The sequence below is a fragment of the Felis catus genome, chromosome B3, assembly GCF_018350175.1.
Source record: "Felis catus isolate Fca126 chromosome B3, F.catus_Fca126_mat1.0, whole genome shotgun sequence".
Lineage (NCBI taxonomy): Eukaryota > Metazoa > Chordata > Mammalia > Carnivora > Felidae > Felis > Felis catus.
Window position 1 is genome coordinate 91,275,185 of NC_058373.1, and position 20,807 is coordinate 91,295,991.

Here is a 20,807-nt window from a genome sequence, read left to right on the forward strand (position 1 = left end):
CTACATTTTTTCCAGATATTTTATAACAATAATGAAAATAAACACATATTTACAAGGAGAAAAATAATTGAAGTAATTAATTCTGGATGAAAATCTAATTAAAATATAAAGGCAACAAGACAGTTTATTGCTCTGGAAAACTTACTTATTGTGTCTGGTTAAATGTCTATCATTAATACAGGTTTAGATATGATCAGTACCTATAATTAATGGTAATTGAGATTATACAGCAATGTGCTAAGGCTTCACCATCTTCCTTGGCTTTTGTAGAAATATTCCAAGATACTTCTACATATTATTTATCTGTGTTATTAATACAACTAACACAAGTGTGTTCTTATTTGAGAGAGATGTGCATATATTGAGGGCAATAAAACCTTAACAGGGTATGACAGTAACATAGATTCTGTAGCCAGAAACACCGTATGTGAATATCAGCTTTGCCATTTAACTGAGTTATACAATACTGAACAAGATACTTAAACTGTTTAGTGTCGGTTAACTCATCCATTAAATATAGGAAAATAATATTGTCTTATATGTTTTTGTAAGGATTCACTGACTTGACACATATATGAATGTACTAAAACAGTGCCAGCTTCATATTGCATATTCATTACAAAATGAAGGTTAAGGCTTATAGTAATACTGATGATGCTAGAATATTGGAGACTGTCAAATTTAAACTTACGGAGTAAGATCAATACATGGAATTGTGGACTATGATTTTTGCATTGTCCTGCATTATATCAGTTAATGTCAAATTAGGAGAAAGAAACCGTACAGTAATTTCGACAGGGGAATTTAATATAAATAATTTTAATTATAACAGAAGATCAGGGGCACCTGGGTGGCTCAGTGAGTTAAGCCTAGGACTCTTGATTTCAGCTCAGGTCGTGATCTGACAGTCTGTCCCTTGGAACCCCGCTCCAGACTCTGTGCTGGCAGCACGGAGCCTCTTTGGATTCTCTCTCTCTCACTCTCTCACTCTCTCTCTCTCTCTCTCTCTCTCTCTCTCAAAATAAATAAGTAAACAATAAAAAAAATAATAGAAGATTAGAGTAAGAAGAGATTGGCTAGTAAGAAGTAGAGAACTCTAAATATAGAAACAGCAGTCACTAGCTCTAGGGCTGAGACCCAGTGCCTGTAGGAGACTCCTTCCCCCCAGGCTGACATGCGGGCCTTGTTAGAGAAGTCACAGCTGTGGCTCATCGAATGGTAGAGAAGTATCTAACCCTTCTCTTACCCCTAATTCTAACCTTAACCCTGTAGTAGAACCTGCCAAAACTCTGCCCTCTTGGGTGACAGGGAAAGCTGTCCTTTTGTGGGTGCTGTAGGCTGCCACGCACTGGAGGAGGAAGGCGCTGGGGAAGCCTAGTGTGATTCAGGGGTCTGAGGGACTCTGCCATAAAACCTCACGGTGGTGTGGGAAGGCAGTGAGGAAGGCGCCTGCAGCCGAGTGCGCACAGGTGCGCACTGTAAGAGCCCCGAGTAGAAGAATCTGCAAGCAAGGGCTGGCGGAGCCATAGAGACACCGCTAGGAGGCGGAGGGGGCTGCGTGCTCGGGGGAGTGCGCACAGGTGTGCACTGCAGGAGCCCGGAGTAGAAGAATCTGCAAGCGAGCGCCGGCGGAGCTGGAGAGACTCCGCTAGGAAGCGGAGGGGGCTGGGCGCTTGGGCAAGCTGCTGCCTGCTCTGTGTTGCCCTGCTGCAGCCCCAGGGATGGGCCCTGAAGGTGTGCCCACGCTTGCAGAAGTCGACTGCTGTGGGTGAGCAGAAGCGAACTGGGAAGAAAAACTTCCTGGAACGCCTCTTCAGTCCCTTCAACTGACAAAACTTCTTGCCAGCTGGAACAGGAAAAAAAAAATTGCAGAAAGGCAAGTATCATTTTCACAGAGCAATCTAACAGGGTCATTTCGGAGCGGGAGGGCAATTTATCACTAACTGGCACAATACTACAAACAAAAATAATTGAATATGAAAACTTCGTATTTCTATTCTTTGTGCTAATTTATTAAACATACTTCATTCCAGTGTGGATCCTAGAAATCCTTATGAATTGAAAATCCACAGATACTATTTGCATTTATAGTAGTGATAACAAAATCTCTAAACTGATAACCAACCCTTAAGAAAATAGTGTGCTCTTGAGGGGAACCTCCACGGTATTGACTACAGGGAGGTCATCTGTTAGAAATCTATTCGTATTCACATATTTTAAAAGTTTTATTGAAAATTTTAAATGTATTTTTTGGAAATGTATTTTAATCCATAGAAGGATACAAAATATGATTAATTGCATATTAACTCCCTGACTTCATTACCTTCCATTGTTCCCACTTCTCAGTCCACTCCAGCCACATGGAAAGCTTTGCGTTTCTCAAATATCTCAGGTTTCCCCATTGTTTCTGTTCTATAAAGAGGTAAAAGTCAAAGGGAAGAAGGACATAACATGGACATAAAGAGAAACTGAGAAAACAAATCTTGAGGGGAATTGTCAGTTTTTTCTTGCACTAGTCAGTATAACGTCAAACAGAGGTATCCTCATTCTAATTAACTAGTATTAGCTCATATATGGTGTCTATGTTACTGTCAGAGTTAATGAAGTCTAACACAATTGTAGCACCTGGTGTGAGTTTTTTAAATATTTGAACCTGTCCTGATCTAATATCTACGTTTCCAAAGAACTACATCAGCTTTTCACCTGTAACATAACCTGTATTCCAGGCCTACCAAACGTAAGATTTCAGTAAAAAATACCCTGGTTTTAAAATGCTCTTTTCCCCCCCTCTTCTCCTTAGAATTTGTTTCCTATTTTATTCATTAGATGTTTCCTAGTACTTTCAAGTATGAGCTTATTCCCCACCTTTGTGTGTAGCTAACAGGCTACAGAAAGTCATTGTCTGAAATGAAAATAGTAAGTTTAAAAATCAATATTCACTTCTAAACCTCATGTTCATGGAGAGGAAGAAGTGGTATCCTATTTAATCTCTCTTTTAGGCACATTGTAGAGTGCTTGGCCCATAAAATGCAGCAAATGTTGGTTAGAAAAAAAAAATAATGGGTGAAAGATAGAAGCATGTTACAGAAATTTTTCATTAGGAAGATCAAAGAGAATTTTTGCTGAGTTAGTATGTAAACTGAATCATGGACGTGGAGGATGAGTCAAGTAAAAGAAACAGCATCCCAAATTGCCAAAGACAAAGAAAATTTGAAGCGATATTAGAAAATATCAAGAATATGAGTCTAACTGTCTATTCTGGAATACTAATGCTAAGGAAAAGTTAGAAATTAAAAAAAAATAGCCTGTAATTAAACCCAGAAACATCACAAAAATATTCAGAGAAACAAAAATTTAAGGCCCAATCTGAGATAAATTTAGTTTTCTAGAAATTGTATGTAGAAGGTAAAGAACTTTAGGGGCACCTGGTGGCTCAGTCAGTTGATCTACTTTGGCTCAGATCATGATCTCACGGTTTGTGGGTTTGAGCCCCGCATCAGGCTCTGTGCTGACAGCTCAGAGCCTGGAGCCTGCTTGGGATTCTGTGCCTCTCTCCATCTCTTCCTCCCCACCCATGCTCTGTCACTCTCAAAAATAAATAACATTAAAAAACTTAAAAATAACTTTAAAAGTGTTTTAAGGAAATGGTAATAAATGTTAGAGCCATCTCTTATGTCACTAGACTGCTAAAATATAGCAATGTTTTACTACATCGCCAATGTTTTAAAATGAATATTATATCCATGTCTATGTTAAATGGTTTAAAAGAAGTAGTAATGGGGGCAGCTCAGTTGGTTAAGCGTCCAGCTTCAGCTCAGGTCACGATCTCACGGTTGGTGAATTCGAGCCCCCGCCTCGGGCTCTGTGGTCACAACTCAGAGCCTGGAGCCTGCTTCAGATTCTGTCTCTCTGTCTCTCCCTCTCTGTCCCTCTCCTGCTTACTCTCTGTCTCCCTCTCCAAAATAAACACTAAAAAATTTTTTTAAAGAAGCAATAATATTATTGCATTTTAATTTTCATTCAACCTCCAAACACCATGATACAAAATATAGTTATTTTGTATATTTGTATATTTATATATGGTTATTTGAGATATGGGAAACTCACTTTTCAAGTTAAAATAATTTTTTTTAATTTATAAATTATACTCATATTTTCTTTAATTATATAGCATAAAAAGACCTTAATAGAAAGTATAATATTTTCTACATAACTTTACCATATTTAAAGATAACATAACTAACTTTTGGTGAATGTTTCTCTCATCTAACAACCATCATCTTCATGAAGACAAGGATCGTGTCTTATTTATCTTGGCATTTCAATGCTTGCTTCAGTGACTTGCAAACTGGATGCACTCATACAGTGAAAAATAATAGTATCTATTGAGAATTTATTTTCTATGCAGTATACGTTGAATTACCATTCATAATTTTAGAAACAGCTGATGTGACAACTATTGGCATCTTTCTTTTACAGAAAACTGAGTGAACAGTTAAAAAAAGAAAACTCTTCTCAAGTCGGATCACTGGTAAGTACCTAACCCAGAATTTGAATCTAGGCAGGCTAGTTCTCAAATATGATTCTGTAATTACCACAGGACACTCTTTCTGGAAGTGGAAAACAGGAAGACGATTAAAAGCATGGTTAATTTTATTTTAAAATTTAGGGCCAGCCATTACACATCTTACATAGGTTTTATATTTTTATAATGGTGATAAAGTCAGTATATGCCAGTCTTTCTTTATTTCAAAGTGTTTCAACGTTTGTTTTGCAGTAATTAAATTTGAGTTTATATTTGATGTAATCTACCTGTATGTAGGACCTGTTGAGAAACAATTCTCCCTGGGTCTCATGTTTTTGTATATCTTGGGGCAAAGCATGGGCTGTCTTTCTTCCAGACTTTTTTCATAGGATATTTTCATAGTAAACAGGCTTGAAAGATATACTGTCACCTTTAGAACAAAGGGACAGTATACTAATTCCCCATTAGATGAGATTTGAACTCTCTAGTCTCAGAGTTTTTCTCCCATAATATAATCCACCCTACGTATGTAGTTATCATCTGGCTCTCTTTGTGTCTCCCTGTAAAAAAAATGGGACTTCAGGAACTTATATAAATCAGATAATCTGGCTACTGCTATTGATTGGCAATAAACTGTCTTTGACTTAGGAATCTCATGTCATCCACCAGCATACATGAAAACATGGCAAGCAAATTAATTAGCTTGTACATAGCACAAAATCTTACACCTTTTAAATTTCCTTTAAAAATCACATATACATTGTGTGATTTTTTTATTACATATTATTAAATAACTTATTTTTTTTTTTTAGGAAAGAAATTTACTGATGTAGCTAATATTTTAAAGACCCAGGATTTGAATGATTAGAAGAGTCTGTGAAAACTCAAAATTTTGTATTTAATTTTCATATAGTTCAAATGCTTGAATCAATTTATTCCTGATCATCTTTAATATGTATTGGACTGGTAATGAATACTTTTAAAACATTAGACCAGCTTTTCACAACAGGGGCCAATCTGTCTCCCAGGGAACATTTGGCAAGAACTGAAGACATCTTTGGTACACATTGCCTGAGATGTATGCATTCATTGCTTGTCTCAACTGGGAGTGTTGGTGGCATTTTGTGGACAGAGACCAGGGATGCTATTAAATATTTTACATTGTACAGGACTACCTCCCATAATGAATTATTTAGTCCCAGGTGTCAATTATGGCAATGTTGAGAACCCAGATATACATAAATAGGCATTCACATCTGAGTTGGAGAGATCTAATTTAATTCTCTCAATGGTAAGAATTAATCTGCATATAAAATTAGAAAAATATAAATCTCTATCTCTACATTTATCTATCCTATGTCTATAATACAGTATTTCATGAAAATCAAACCATAACACAAACAAGAGCAAGTAATCAGAAAACCAGTTTCTGTCATTTCAAAAATTTTAGATGTAACCTATTAGAAATATTAGAGGAATATGGTCAAGACTTTTTTTTTTAATTTATTGGTTATGAGGTATAACCAATAATGTATAGACAAAGAAGAAACTTTTATCATGTATGTGGATGGGGATGGGTGGGTATAAATTTTAAAAATATATATATCCTGTATTTGATTACCTGACTCTATCCTGTTACTATAGAAACAGCAGTCCTATATATCTCTTCGTTATTACAGCAATCTGTCAAGGAAATCCTGACATTCTGGAATTTGTGTACATTACTTTTAAAAATTGTAATACTGTGTTTGAATATAACCTGCTTTATAGAATGATCCTTAAACATCCATGACTTCACAAGTTATAGCTATAAAATTGTAAGTATGACCATATATGTATGCAAATATGTGTGTATATATACGTATACATGCATATATGCACAACTATTATATATAATTAGCTAACATAAACTGAAAATCTGTGTCATAGTGTCAAATAAAATTTGTCAAAATTGATCTAATTGGTATAGTATTATCTGGTTCACAAGTGTGGACTAACAGTGTCTTCATTCGTGTCATCCAGTGTTAGGAGGATCCATCTATATATAATAAGAACTTTTAATTTTCAGGGGAAAATTAAGGTTTCAGAGACACCAAAAATAAATATGATATAGAAAGGGGAGCGGGAGCACAGGGGCTGCAGCAGGAGGAGGAGTTGGGAGGCCAGAGGTAGCAGGGCCTGGCAGCCTGGGTTGCAAGCCAGCAGCACGGCCTTGGCTTATGTGACTGGCACTGGCACAGCCTCTGTCTGGAGACGATTCAAGCTGACCAAGGAGGAACCTCTTCCCAAAAAGGTTTGAGTAAAACAGACTTCATAGTTAATGCAGGAAATGAGTTAATTTTAAGATGAAAACAATATGAACTATTTGTCCAGGCTTTGGAGGGCAAGTACACAGATTTTTTTTTTTACATGTTTATTTATTTTGAGCACCTCCAAGTAGGGGAGGGGTGGAGAGAGAGAGCAAGACAGAATCCCAAGCAGGCTCTATGCTGTTAGCATGGAGCCTGACATGCGGCTCAATCTCATGACCTGAGCTGAAGTCAAGAGTTGGCTGCTTAACCCACTGAGCCACCCAGGCACTCCAGATTTTAATTATAATGATGGACCTGGCTTAAGGAAGTCTGATGAAAAACTAAAGCTGTAAGAGCCTGCACTCATGGAAGACATCCTTGTAATGTGACTAGCAACCAAGGAGCAAAAGACACAAGAGCGAACTACCCAAATGCAGTACCTCAGGCAAATCCAACAGCCTAGCAGTACCCAACTGAGATCCACAAGATCTGAGACCCAGTGATCAACCTGTTTTTCCTAAAAATGAACAGACTTAAGGCAAACTGGAGCAAGTCCCAAATGAACTGAGTGCCTAGAAGTTTATGCCTGCTAGGTAAACAAATCATTCTCCCCAGCCAAGACTTGAATGACCATCCCACTAGGAAAAAGCTATAGTAGGACAGCCAAGTACTTTCACAGCAAGACTTGGGCTATTCGAGACAAAGCCACAATCTTACACTTTCAGCTTATCATGACTAATGTAAAACTTATCAGATGAACCTTGTGTTTTAGCTTTTTTCTCTTTACCCTCCCCTTGCTTCAGAGTCCTGATGGTATGGGACTATTCCAAAGAAGTAGCCACCTCCCCAAAATTCCCCTTCTAGAGCATGTAGACACTTGAGAAATGTTTCTGTTGGAAGCAAATAGAAAAACCGAAGTCTCAAGTCTATGTGGCACACTGTGTCTTCAGATAGTTTGGAGGAATGAAAACATAGAGATTTAAAATCGTGATTTGAACACGTAAAAGTCCAGTAAACTGTAAAAAGGGAACATGCATTGCTCCGAACCATGAGCATAGTGACTTAGAGACACTGTGTATCAGTTTTGCCAATAAGAATGTGGACTTTGTGACTCTTGAACTTCTGGGTCTACACTCGAATGAGCCAAACAGGCAAAGTGTGAATGGCAAAGTGTTGAATGCTTAACCAAGTGTTTCAAGAGCTTCGAAGTCAGCTGTCACAGGGACGTGTCGCACAACTTGAAGCAGAGTTGGCTTTACGGAAGAAAACAGCGAGGAACTTAAAAGCAGTCAGGATGCACTGAATGACTTCATCATTCAACTTGAGGAAGAAGTAGAGGGCATGCTGAGCACCAGGCTAGTTTTTCAGCAGCAACTGACAGGGACACGCCAGCAGCTGGCTTAGTACCAATAGCAGCAATCTCAGGTTCCAGCCCAAGTACCAGCAAGACTACACTTCTGAGCCTGAAGGACAGGCAGAGGCCACAGGGAAAGACTGCAGTCGGCTGGCCAACGGTCCAAGTAATGGGTGTTCCTCCTGGCAGAGCACATCTAGGTCTGGATTTCGCAGGGGGAGGGACACAGCAGAAGATAGCTTTTTTCCTCCGGGGAATGGTAATAAATCCTCCAAGAGCTCAGAGGAGAGAACCTGCAGAGGAAGTAGTAGTTATGGAAACCAACTCAGTGTGGGGGTACGTAAGTGTAGACTTTCCCGCGGGCAGTGAAAATTCTCTCACACACCACTCAAACGACACAGACTGCAATCATGACCCTCAAGAGGAGAAAAAAGTGCATGGGAAAGGTAACTGAACTACAGGTTCCTGCCACATTCAGAGTGGCTCAGGCTCAAGTGTAAATGTACAGGGCTCAGTTTTGGAATATTTTTTCCAGCAAACTTTATATAGTGTCATTTAATTTGAGACAGGATACTGTCCAGAAAATTAACGCGTACTTTTGTCACAATTTACCTTTTTGTGAGTGTGTTTTTTTTCTTTTTTTTCCTTTCTTTAATACCTCTGCTACTTTGAAAATTGTGACAATTAATTACCTTGAATGTTGTTGAAAGGACATTTTTATGTAGGGTCAAGTTATTTGTATATGAGTTAATGTGCAGTTGTGAATGGAAAGCTTTCCTTAAAGTGTAACACAATGATGTCTGTAGAAATCTGTGTTTATCCTAGAATCTGTGTTGTGTAAGGACCTTCTCGGTCATGCTGTTGTACTTAGGGTAGATGTGGGTTTTTGACTGCTAACTTTGCCCAGTACAGTAGTTTTATCACTAAAAGTTGGACTTGCTGATGAAGTCCTATAGTAGTTAAAAATTTTAACTTTTTTGAAAGAGAGGTGGGGAGGGAAGGAGAGGGAGAGAATCTTAAGCAGGCTTCATGCCCAGTTCAGAGCCTAATGCTGGACTCAGTCTCATGACCAACTGTGAAATCATGGCCTGAGCTTAAATCAAGAGTCAGATGCTTCAGCGACTGAGCCACCCAGGTGGCCCTCCAGTATATCTTACCTATACTGACCAAACCTAAATAAATATTTTTCTTGTTAAAAAAAAAAGAAAGAAAAAGAAAAAATTAAAAAAAAATCAATATCCAATATAGGCAACACCTAATTCAACTACTTGGTTGGATAGTAACTGAATTTGATGGATGAGTGTGATAATACACCCTATTTGTGAATAGTCTTTGGAAATAGAATTGATAGTTACGAGATTCCAAAGAAGAAAAATAAATTAACTACTTAACATTGTTCACAATTCAAGGACACCATTCACACTTATTCAAGACCAAAAAATCATCTTCAATCAAAGTGTTAGTCTTCCTTTTACTCAAAATCTATTAATTATTAAATACATTTTAATAGAACTTTAAAAGACATATTAATTGACTATGATTGCAACTTTAAAATAGATATAGATTTACTTACATTTTTATTAGTTGCTATTTTACCATGTAGCCAGAAATATTTTCTACTCTGAATATGTGTTTGTGTGTGGGGGGTGGGGGTGGGTGGGGGTGGGCAGATTTAGTTATAAAAAATGTAGTCCAGTTGAACCTGACTACCTCAGTCAGTACAGCATGCAACTCTTGATCTCAGGATCATAAGTTCAAGTCCCACTTTGGGCGTGGAGCCTACTTAAAATGTCAAAATAAATGTAGTCCAAAACTCAACTGAAAGAAATAATAATAAGAAAGAATTATAAATTAAAATAGTATTAAAATGCATTAAATCTACTGAATAGACAACTTACTATCTAATTTTTATGGTTAAAGAAAAAGATTTCTTTCTTTTTTAAATGGAGATGTAGGGTCGCCTGGGTGGCTCAGTCGATTAAGCATCCAACTTCAGCTCAGGTCATGATCTTACACTCTGTGGGTTCAAGCCTGGTGCCGGGCTCTGTGCTGACAGCTCAGAGCCTGGAGCCTGCTTTGGATTTTGTGTCTCCCTCTCTCTCTGCCCCTCCCCTGCTCATGCTCTGTCTCTCTCTGTCTCAAAAAAAAATACAAATATTTTTAAAAATGTAAACAAAATAATATAAATGGAGATGTAATTGACCTAAAACATTATATTAGTTTCAGGTACACAACATAAGGTTTTAATATTGGAAATACTGCAAAATGACCACCAGAGTAAGTCTAGTTAACATTCATTGCCATACATAGTTATTTTTTTATGATAAGAATTTTTAAGATCTACTCTTTTAGGAACTCTCAAATACACAATATAACTGTAATCACCATGCTGTACCTCGCTTTACCATAACTTATTTTATAAGTAAAGAATCATTTTTTTACACCAGAAAACATAAATAAGTGAAAACTGAGATTGTTTTTAAATAAATGGATTTTTGAAGTCATTAAGAAACTTGAAACATTTAATTATTCAGTCTTGGATTTTTGCAATGATACCCAGAAAAAGAGTGATTTGGTAAACTTCACACAGGTAGTTAGTCAAAGAGAACTACAATCCAGTTGTTCCAATACTGTTATGTCTTAATATGTTTTAGGACAACTCTGCCTCACACCATCATGCATACATCTCCACCAACCATCCTTATTATCATTCCTCCTTGCTATACTGACATAAATGTCTGAAAGTATTGAACAATGGTTATGTTGTTTTAACACCATTTGTTTGTCTTTGTGCCATATGGTGTTTGATAATCATCAGGATACTCTGCAAGGTGAGACTTATCTCCCATCTTCCCTGGGAATTTTCCAGCACCAGCTTTCTCTCATGATAAGTGATCACATCTGTATTTCTTTATGCAACTGACAGAATTGCATCCAAAATATACAGCTGAAACTTTTCAGAAGCATGAAAGAATTGAATGCAGTGTTAGATTGAGCCCTAGTGAGATCTGTTTTCTACTAAAGAATACACACAGAAATTAATCAGTCAGCCAAATATTAAAGTATGTTTGCCACATGGCTACAATTAAATATTTCCCAGAAGATCTCACTCTGTCTTCCTGGGATCCTGTGGTTTTCCTATAATCAAAATTATTTCTGATCTATTTCAGGTGGTCAGCCACACTCAGCACATAAAACAATGCATTCATTGCCAAACTCACTGCATTATTGAATGTTTTGCTTTCCATTGTATTAGCCTACTTCCAAAGTATATATTTTAATTACACATTCTAATCATCCCCAATTTGTGATAAGCACACTTAAAGCCCCTTCTTTTAAGGTGCTACAGATAATAAATCCTAAACTATTCTTGACAACCAAACTTGGATACAACTTTCTTTTTCCCTTATTAATATACAACTTAAAGAGAATATTGTCTGCTGATGAGTTCCAGAAATTCTCTGTGAGCAATCTTCAGAGAACCTGCCTCAGGCGATGCTACCATAAATGTTCCCAATGGCTAATGTTGATTATTTGCTAGTTCTTTCTCACAGATGAACTAGTACTCCTGAGGAAATTAATAAATGTCTTTCATGGAATATATATATGTTTTTGAAAAATAAAGAATCTAGAGTTATATCTATTTGAATATGCCAATATTTTTGAAAATATGCATTTTTATTTTCAGTTACGTTTCTGTTTTCTATATAAATTTATTTTTTTAATTTTTTTTTAATGTTTATTTATTTTTGAGAGAGACAGAGACAGAATGTGAGTGGGTTAGGGGCAGAGAGAGAGGGAGACACAGAAGCAGAAGCAGGCTTCAGACTCTGGGCTGTCAGCACAGAGCCCAACACGGGGCTCAAACTCACGAGCTGTGAGATCATGACATGAGCTGAAGTCAGACGCTTAACCGACTGAGCCACCCAGGCGCCCCTGTCTATATAAATTTAAAACAAAAAATGTGAAAGATGTTAGAGTGGAAAATTTTAATGTTTCCTTTTCCAGAATATCTTAGGTATTATTTCCTCAGACTTCCATTAAATCTTTTCCCATAGCCTTTATAAAGGCTTCTAAACTTAAAATTTATTTTTATTATTCAAATTATTTTACTTTTTTTGTTCTATCAAAAACCACATTAAATCTAACTCAACAGAAAAAAATATGTCTAATGGGCACCATATTTTAGACCACAAAAAAATAAAATAGTAATTTAGCCCATGCAATTTTTACATTTATCTAAATAATTACAAATAAATATTTTATTGAATTATATCTGCAATCATGGAGTAAGTAAAACCATATATTTTAAAATTTGATAGTTAATAGTTAAATATATTTCATGATCAAATATGATGGAACCCTTTTATAAAAATTGTGTTGGTCACAAGATTTAAAGGCATATATAGAAATATATTTCTTGGTGATTTTAAGTAGCATCTTTATAATCGTAGATTGCATTATAATTGAATGTAGTACATGGTATTCCCTGCATTGTAGAGTTATTCACATGATGAAGTTTCATGATCTATACAGAGATGAAGGAGGTACACTTCCTGGTGGTGGAGGAAACAGAGATGGAGGAAGATGCTTCCTTGGGTTGTGCACACATGAACATTGGGTTCTGCACCGTTAGGTCTGACTAAAACAGAATATGTTATTCACTGCGTCTGGGCCTAGTCCATTACCTGTAAAACGGGAATGTGATATCTACATGACAGGATTGGTTTTAAAATAAATTAGGTAATGGGTTTTACATAGCACAAGTTCTCTGCAAATGTTAATTCCTCTGTTTAGCATAATGACTGTATACTATTTTAGAGAGCAATACTCTGTATACCCACGGGGAACATCACAGGGATGCCATTAAGCTTTACAACATGAATTTATTTAGCTACTCAATTTTATAAACAGTATGATTTTTAGGGTCTCACTTCTTCTTTAGTTTGCGTATGTTATAAAGATATTTTGATTCCCTTCAACCCAATTTTAATTACTGGTCCTATCTTTTTTTTTTCATATTACTATTTAAATAATAGTTAAACTTTGAGAAGTCTTTTGTTTTACAAACAGACAATATGTAATAATTATCAAATGTCAACTTGTTTGAATATACAATGTGATTTTGACTACATTGTCTTTTATTTAAGGTTATCCTGAAACAGAGAGTTGCTAAATATGCTATAAAGTAAAAATCATCCATTTTGCTACAAATAATATCAATATCAAGAAGCGATTGACTTTCTATGTGTAATGAATAAATCTGTAAATTAACGTGGATATTAAAGTGAAACCTAACATGCTGATGAAGTAAATAGGAAAGTGGGAGGCCTAAATATGAAGTTGCATGACACAGAACTGCTGGATAGTACTAATAATACCAATGGTTGGAAAGTTTTCCTGCTGGGAATTAATCAAACCTTAATAATGGAAACATAAACTTTAAAAAGGGTGTTAGAACCAAAGCCACCATCTGAATGTAAAAGTCATAATAATCACTACTTATCTTCCTGTAAGAGTAAATGTAGTATTTTGACAATTGGGAAATGGCTATATCTAATCAGAGGGACCTATAGGAAGAAGGTATGGCAAACCAGTGGGAGAAGGGCCAGATAAGAAGAATGGCAAAGAAAGGAAGGGTTTTGACATTGATGCTTGCAGCTTTATGTGGAGAAATATAGAACAGAAGTGTGTCTATTGAATAATAAAAACTGAATATGTTGAAATATTACAAAGACTTTAAACATAAAATTTAATCTGATAACTGCAGGAACTTGAATCGGTGTTTGAATTCAGAATACTAAAGATACAGAATATGTTGTGAAAGGGAAAAGGAGGTTCCTTTTCTGATAGAGTAAGAGTGAAAACTATACTATCAATAATAAGTAGGGAGCATTAGTGGGTCTTGCCCTAGATTTTATTAGCAAAACACAGTCCAGGGATATAAGTTAAAACTTACAGTGGTCACCTGAGTAACTTTACTGAAATATACTAGCATTTTTTTTCAATATTGTGAGATGATTATATCAAAACCTAAATTTTACCTATTAGTCTTAGTCTGATTATAATGACCTATAAAATTGAGTGTATTTGGTCAGAATGACATGGTCTGTAGAAAGAGTAAACAAACACTGTCCTAAAACTGAAAAGTGAATTTCTCTCATTGAACATACATTCATTATGTATCAATCTTTGTCTCAGATGTTTTAATTTTTCTTTTGAAAATTTAAATATACAAAGTATTGTAGAGCTGTTAAAAAAAGAATCACAATTTTTGGTAATACAACCATTAGGAGAAAAATGAATTAATTGATGGCCCAATATGGACACAAGAAATTCTAACTTTATTTAAAATTGATTGAAATATGAGATTTTCTTCACTGCACAATTTAGCCATTGCATAGTTTATTTGCAAAGGATATGCAAGGAAAGTTTAATATCACTAGGAACAGCTACATAGAGGCAAATATGCTATCCTCAGGTGAAATATTCCTGGTTAGTATGCTTATCTTTGAAATATACAACATGGATAGGCTGGTCCCATGAGGCCCATGGCTTTCGGGGTAAATGAAGGGCACATAGGAGTTTCTGCCTTGTTTGAAGAACCACCTCCATTTCCTTAACTGACTTCTTAATGCATTACGGATATCTCATTCTCAGGCTTATAATTTCCATTCTACGTAAATAGAGCAGGTGTTACTCAAGGGTTTTCATACTAAATGGTTCCTTTTATAGTTAACACTGTCTTGCCTGTTACTAGTTAAATTTCCTATGCAACAAATCATCCCATACCTACTAGCAGATTAAAATACAAGCATGTGTTATTTCTCACAATCTTATGGTTTACTTGAGTATTTATATCAGTTTAGACCAGCTCAGCTGTATAGGAACGGGATGGTGTGAACAGACTACTCTTCTATTTTGTTGTTGGCCCAATACCAGCTAGGATGATGGGATTAACTTGGTCATGTCCTTGTGTGTCTCACCATGCTGATGGCAGGCTAGGCTGGGCTTCTTCACCTGGCAAGTAGGTTCCAAAAGCAGCAAGAGAACAACTGCAAAGTAATACTTTACAAATGTCATTTTGTGTCATTTCCTACTGTCTCATTGCCAAAATAAGTTCACAAAATTAGCCCAGATCAGATGGAAGGACACTCCAAAGGATACAAAATTTGTATCCATGTTTTATAATTTACTACACCCATATACTTAACAAGAAGGCTAGAAAATGTTTTAATCTAATATTAAGGCCTTGGTATTGGGATTTAGCAATTATCTTACAAAGGTGTATAGATCCTGTCTTAGTTCATTTGAGATGCTATGAATAGACTGGCTGGCTTATAAATAACAGAAATTTATTTCTCACAGTTCTGAAGGCTTCATTCAGTGTGTGGTGAAAGCCTGCTTCCTGGTTCATAGATGACTCTCTTTTCAGAAGGCAGAAGGGGTTCCAGAGTTCTTTAGGGTGTCTTTTGTAAGGGTACTAATCCCATCCACGAAGGCTCCATCCTCATGACGGAAGCACCACCCAAAGTTCCATCTCCTAATGTTATCACCTTGCAGGGGTGAAGGGGGAAGAATTTTAATATATAAAATTTGAAGGGACACAAGCATTCAGTACATAGCAGGTGGCTACCAGTCAAGAACTTCAGAAACACACCTAAGATGTATGGAGCATCTCAAAGAGATGCTGGGGAGATTTGGCCTTGTGTTAGGTGATGTTGGTGAAAGATTTAAGGGGGCCTGGTTTTCCTTTTGGTTAAGTAGGGAGAGAGTCCAGCAAAGCACCTGAAAATAGGTCAGATAAGAAAAATGGCAAATAAAGGGAGGGATTTGACATGGATGTTTTCAGCTTCATATGGAGGAATATAGAACAGAAGCATGACTATTGAATGTGAAAAACTGGATATGTTGGAAGATAACAAAGACCTTAAAGCAATGAAAAAGAGGTTACTGACTTGACACCGAGTATATGTGGACACGTAATCAAGGATTATTGATTCTTTGAAGAAAGTAAAAGCTGAGCCATTGGAAGGGGAACTATACTTGAGAACATGATTGAAATAAGACTCTGAATTGAACAAAAATGTCATAAGTAGACTGGCTAAAAGAACTAAAACCTGTTTATACTTATATGGAACTAGGCAATATTCTTGCAAGTCTAAGGATAAAGAAAAACCATATGTGCCTTCAGAAACACATTTAAGATCTCATTTTTAGAAAGCACTTCAAAACATGCACTCCTCAAATAAATTGTGAGAAACTTTTGAGCACAGAAAAAATATAGCTAAAAGAACATAAGTTTTTTTCATTCAAGGATTTTAAATCTAATTTGCTGATCTTTAACAGTCATTATCAAATTTTCAGTTACACAAGGGTCTAACAAACATGTGTGAATTAAAAATATAATTATGTCTATAAAAATGAAAATTTTAAATATTTAAAAAAATACATGAAGATTTACTATGACAAATAGTTTTTAAAAAGCTCGAGTGTTAATGGGAAAATCTAATATAAAAGTCAACAACAGTGAAAACAGAAAGGATAATTAATTGTTATACATCTTGTTGAAGCACCATTAATTCATAAAATGTAATTCTAAAAAAATGCCATAATATAAGCATTTTATGTAGTGTACATTTTTATTAAAAGAATAGTAAGAGAGAAAGATGGAGACCAAGACAAATACAGATCACAAGGTGTTATAAAAGGATGGACTTTATTACCAGAGTAATAAACTTCTGGAAGGCTTCTAGCAAGGGAGAAACATTATAAGATTTGCATTTTAGAAATATAACCAAAGCTGAAATAAAAATCAGTGATAGTAGAACAAGACTAAACCATGAGAGCCCATTTAAGGATCTACTTTAAGAAGCCAGAATGCACTGAAAATGAAGACGCGGAAAGAGATCCAAGAGATACTTACAAGATACAGTTGCACAAGTCTGTGCTTGTTGGAATATGTGTTTAAGTATATGGAGGTATCCTGCATGCTTCAAAATCAGTGAAGATCCATTAATATTATTAACAAATGTATCCTGATGCAATGGGTCTTCAAATATTTATTGTTAAAAGAAAATAAACAGAAAAAATAGTGCATTAAATTTAGTTTTGTTCGTAAAACCACAATCCTTACCAAAGTTCGCCCAGTGATAAAATGACCAGGCATATTTTCTTGGTTCTTAAGTTAGCTGAAGTACTCTTCCTCTAACTCAGATCTGCTACTTGTTATGTTGGTAGTTTGTTACTTGTGTATTTTGTTAGAACATCAGACTTAATCTGATAACCTCAAAGTGTTTGAAATCAGAATATTAAAGATAAGGTATAGAATGTGTTAAGTCTTGTGAAAGGGAAAAAGAAGATTTCTGTCTGATGTAGCAAGAGTAAAAACCCTAGTATCAATAATAAATAAGTGGGAAGCATAAATGTGTCTGGCCCTAGAATTTATTACGAAAACATAGTTCAGGGGCATACAGTTAATGTGGTTAAAACATAGAGTAGTCACCTAAGTAATTTTACTAAAATATACTGGAATAAATTTTTTTCAAGATTGTGGAATTTTATAATAATTTTTACCTATTAGCCTCAGTCTCATCATAATGGCTTATAAAATTGAGGGCATTTGGTCAGAGCAACGTGGTCTGTAGAAAGGGTCCCTAAACTCTCATAAAACCAAAAAAGTGAGTTTCTCCCTTTTGACAATATATTGTCTCATGGAGTGCCTCTGAGAGATATTGAGGAGATTTGGGATTGTGTTAAGTGATACTGGTGAAAGGTTTAAGGGGGCATGGTTTACCTTTAGGTTAAATACTGCTAGAAAACAGAATCAATACTCCTATTTTTATATGGAAGTGGGAGGAATGAAGTAGGGCTAAAGCTGAATTTAGTAAAGAAGCTGGGAAATATATATAGATATATAGATATAGATAGATATATCAGAGAGTTTTGTGGTCTTCATAGATTCTTCTTGTCTGTGTTTAGACATAATTTGTCTTGTTTTAACTCTCTCCATCATGATTATGAATAACCTTCTTGGATATTGGTATTCTGCAAAAGTATCTGATCATCAGGAGAACACTGTGTCCTATCTCTTAGTTCTAGGCCATTTGCTACTGGCAGTCATTAGCGGTTTGTTGTTGTTGTTGTTTTCTCTCTTTCTCAAGTATAAACAACCCCCAACATGGGGCTTCAGAATATGTATGTATGTGTGTAAATTTAAATCTGTTGCCACATTGACAAATTGAAATATCTTAGCAACTTCTCACTATAGGGCAAGTCCATGAGCTGAGTTATCCCTCAAACAATCCATTCCTGACATTGGAAGCAGCTGGAGTCAGTACACCCTTTTTGTCTTTTACTATCTTGTGCTATATCTGTTACAAATAACACTTCATACAGAATCATAAATATTAAAATAACAGAAAATCCCGCTTACAGAAATATATTTGAGTAACTATAGTATCTTGGCTTGAATTGCTTTAGCATTTACTAGAGCAACAAGAGTTTTCATCTTAACATTTTAATTTTACCACATCATTATTATAATACCTCCCTGTTGCAAAAGAGTTTCCAAATAATTCCAGAACTGCACATACTGGCATACAGTTTGCTTTGATGGTATTCTTTCTTCTCATATGAATTTACATCTGTGTGAAAATTTCATGGAGCATTTTTTTCAGTAGTTGTGGTGTGATCCAGAAAAATAGTTACTTTGATCTTATTGGTAATAGTGGCTATGTCAAAGTAATGATTTTACAGAGAGATCTTGAGGGAAGAGTGTCTAAAAGGTTATTGAGATGAAGGGAGTATTTTTAATATAATTAAACCTAACATGAACTAACACAGAGGTAAGCTAGTGAAATAATTCCAAAAATGAACTACTTCAGTGGGAACAGAAACATAGACCCAAACAAAACAGAGATATCAAGAAGGCAGGACTTCCCACCGCACACGTAATGGATTTTGAACAAATTACATTTGGATCTCAAAGGACAAGGTACTGGAGCTGACAGTTGGGTTATGCACCTGAGATCCCTTGAGCCTGGTGTTGTAAACAACCATCTTTAATGTAATTACTACCCTAGAATTAAGCCTGGACAATATTTTTATTATGACTGACAAACTTTAAATACCTGATTATGGAGCGTATTAATTATCGCAGCTCAGGCTATGTTCATACCTCATGAGATATCATTGCAATCTGATGAAGTTATAGAAAGTGTTTTGTAATCGACATTAAAGGCTATGCAGCATACAATTAGAAATTAAACGTTTCAGATGAAAAGCCATGCATGTGAAGTGCTTTGTAATCACTATCCTGTGATTAGGAGCAAGTGATTTCTCCACAATGTAATGTGTGTGGAGGCATGCAGAAAATAAGATGGTAAGCCAAGCAAAGCATGTTTGGAATTTCTTTATCTACCTCATGTATCCAAAGAATTCTTGGGCTGAATAGGTCCTCTGGCTGTCAAAGCATATAAAACCAAGGACCTATTTCCTACAGTGAAGAAGTCACTAAGTTTAGGGCATCTGGCAGATACTATTTGCTACCAAACTGAATATGGTCTTAGGATAATGTAATGAATTGAAAATAGGGAAACATCACAAGAATAATAAAGTCTAATATGGCACTGAAGACAGTTACTAGGCTTTTCCTTATCTCCATATTAAGAAAACTCTTTCACTGTGGTACTGTCAGTGAAGAGCTGCTCAAATATTAGGTAAGATGGAGGGTGTCTGGATCTAATCTGTAGGAAATGCTCTGCATGATGAAGTATGACCAGAGATTGACAGATATAAAGGTGCTACTGTGCTCACCCCTCTTTGAGTTCTCACCCCAAAACAATGGCTTCAGTTGCAGCATGTAGATACGTGGACTCTGAAATTTTCTAGGAGAGTAATATGGCATGCCTATAAGACCTTCTCCTTTTTAGTAAAGTGCATTGAGAAGTGAATAGTAGTTATATATAAAGATGTTTCTCTGTATTCCTATAGATGGTTATCAGGATGGAGACGCCTTCCTGATGGACCCATTGAGTCTTGAGGTGACTTAGAAATTGGGAAGGCTGGACACTTAAAGTTTGGGTCTAGAGATTTACTCATTTCCAGAACTTTTCCTGGATCAGGATTAAGGAGCAGGCAATGATTCCACTTGCTAAATTGGCACCAGTGGGAAGCACCTAATCATAAACTGGGATGCTGTAAGCTACTGAAAAATCTACCTTGTGGTATTTTTGTACTTAAAAAAATGAATATTACTTTTCCAACTGCTTATATAATGAGATTGTGGTTCTGATCATAGATTTTTTTGGTGTTAAATTAAAGGACGTAATTTTTATAAACCATCACAGTGGCTATTACATGATAAATATACAATCAATATAAGCAATTTATTTTTATTAATAAAAACTGCCAATCCTTATTTTAAGTCATCAACGTATTATACATGCATACTCTTGCCTTTTAGCACAAATGTCTGTTGTTGCACTCAGTGTAGCAAGCTATTTGAGAATGCTTTGAAATCTTTAACTGAGGTGCCCGGGTCTGCCATTTCTTGAATTTGCACACTTTAGATGTTCAAATTCTCAGAACAGACTTACTGCTCTCATGAGTAGAGCTCCTGAACCCATGCCTGCAG

The 20,807-nt window shown here is 35.9% G+C and overlaps 1 pseudogene; it reads left to right on the plus strand.

Moving 5' to 3' along the window:
• Positions 1-7,978: 7,978 nt before the first annotated feature.
• Positions 7,979-9,197, plus strand: LOC123386057 (annotated as a pseudogene).
• Positions 9,198-20,807: the final 11,610 nt, after the last annotated feature.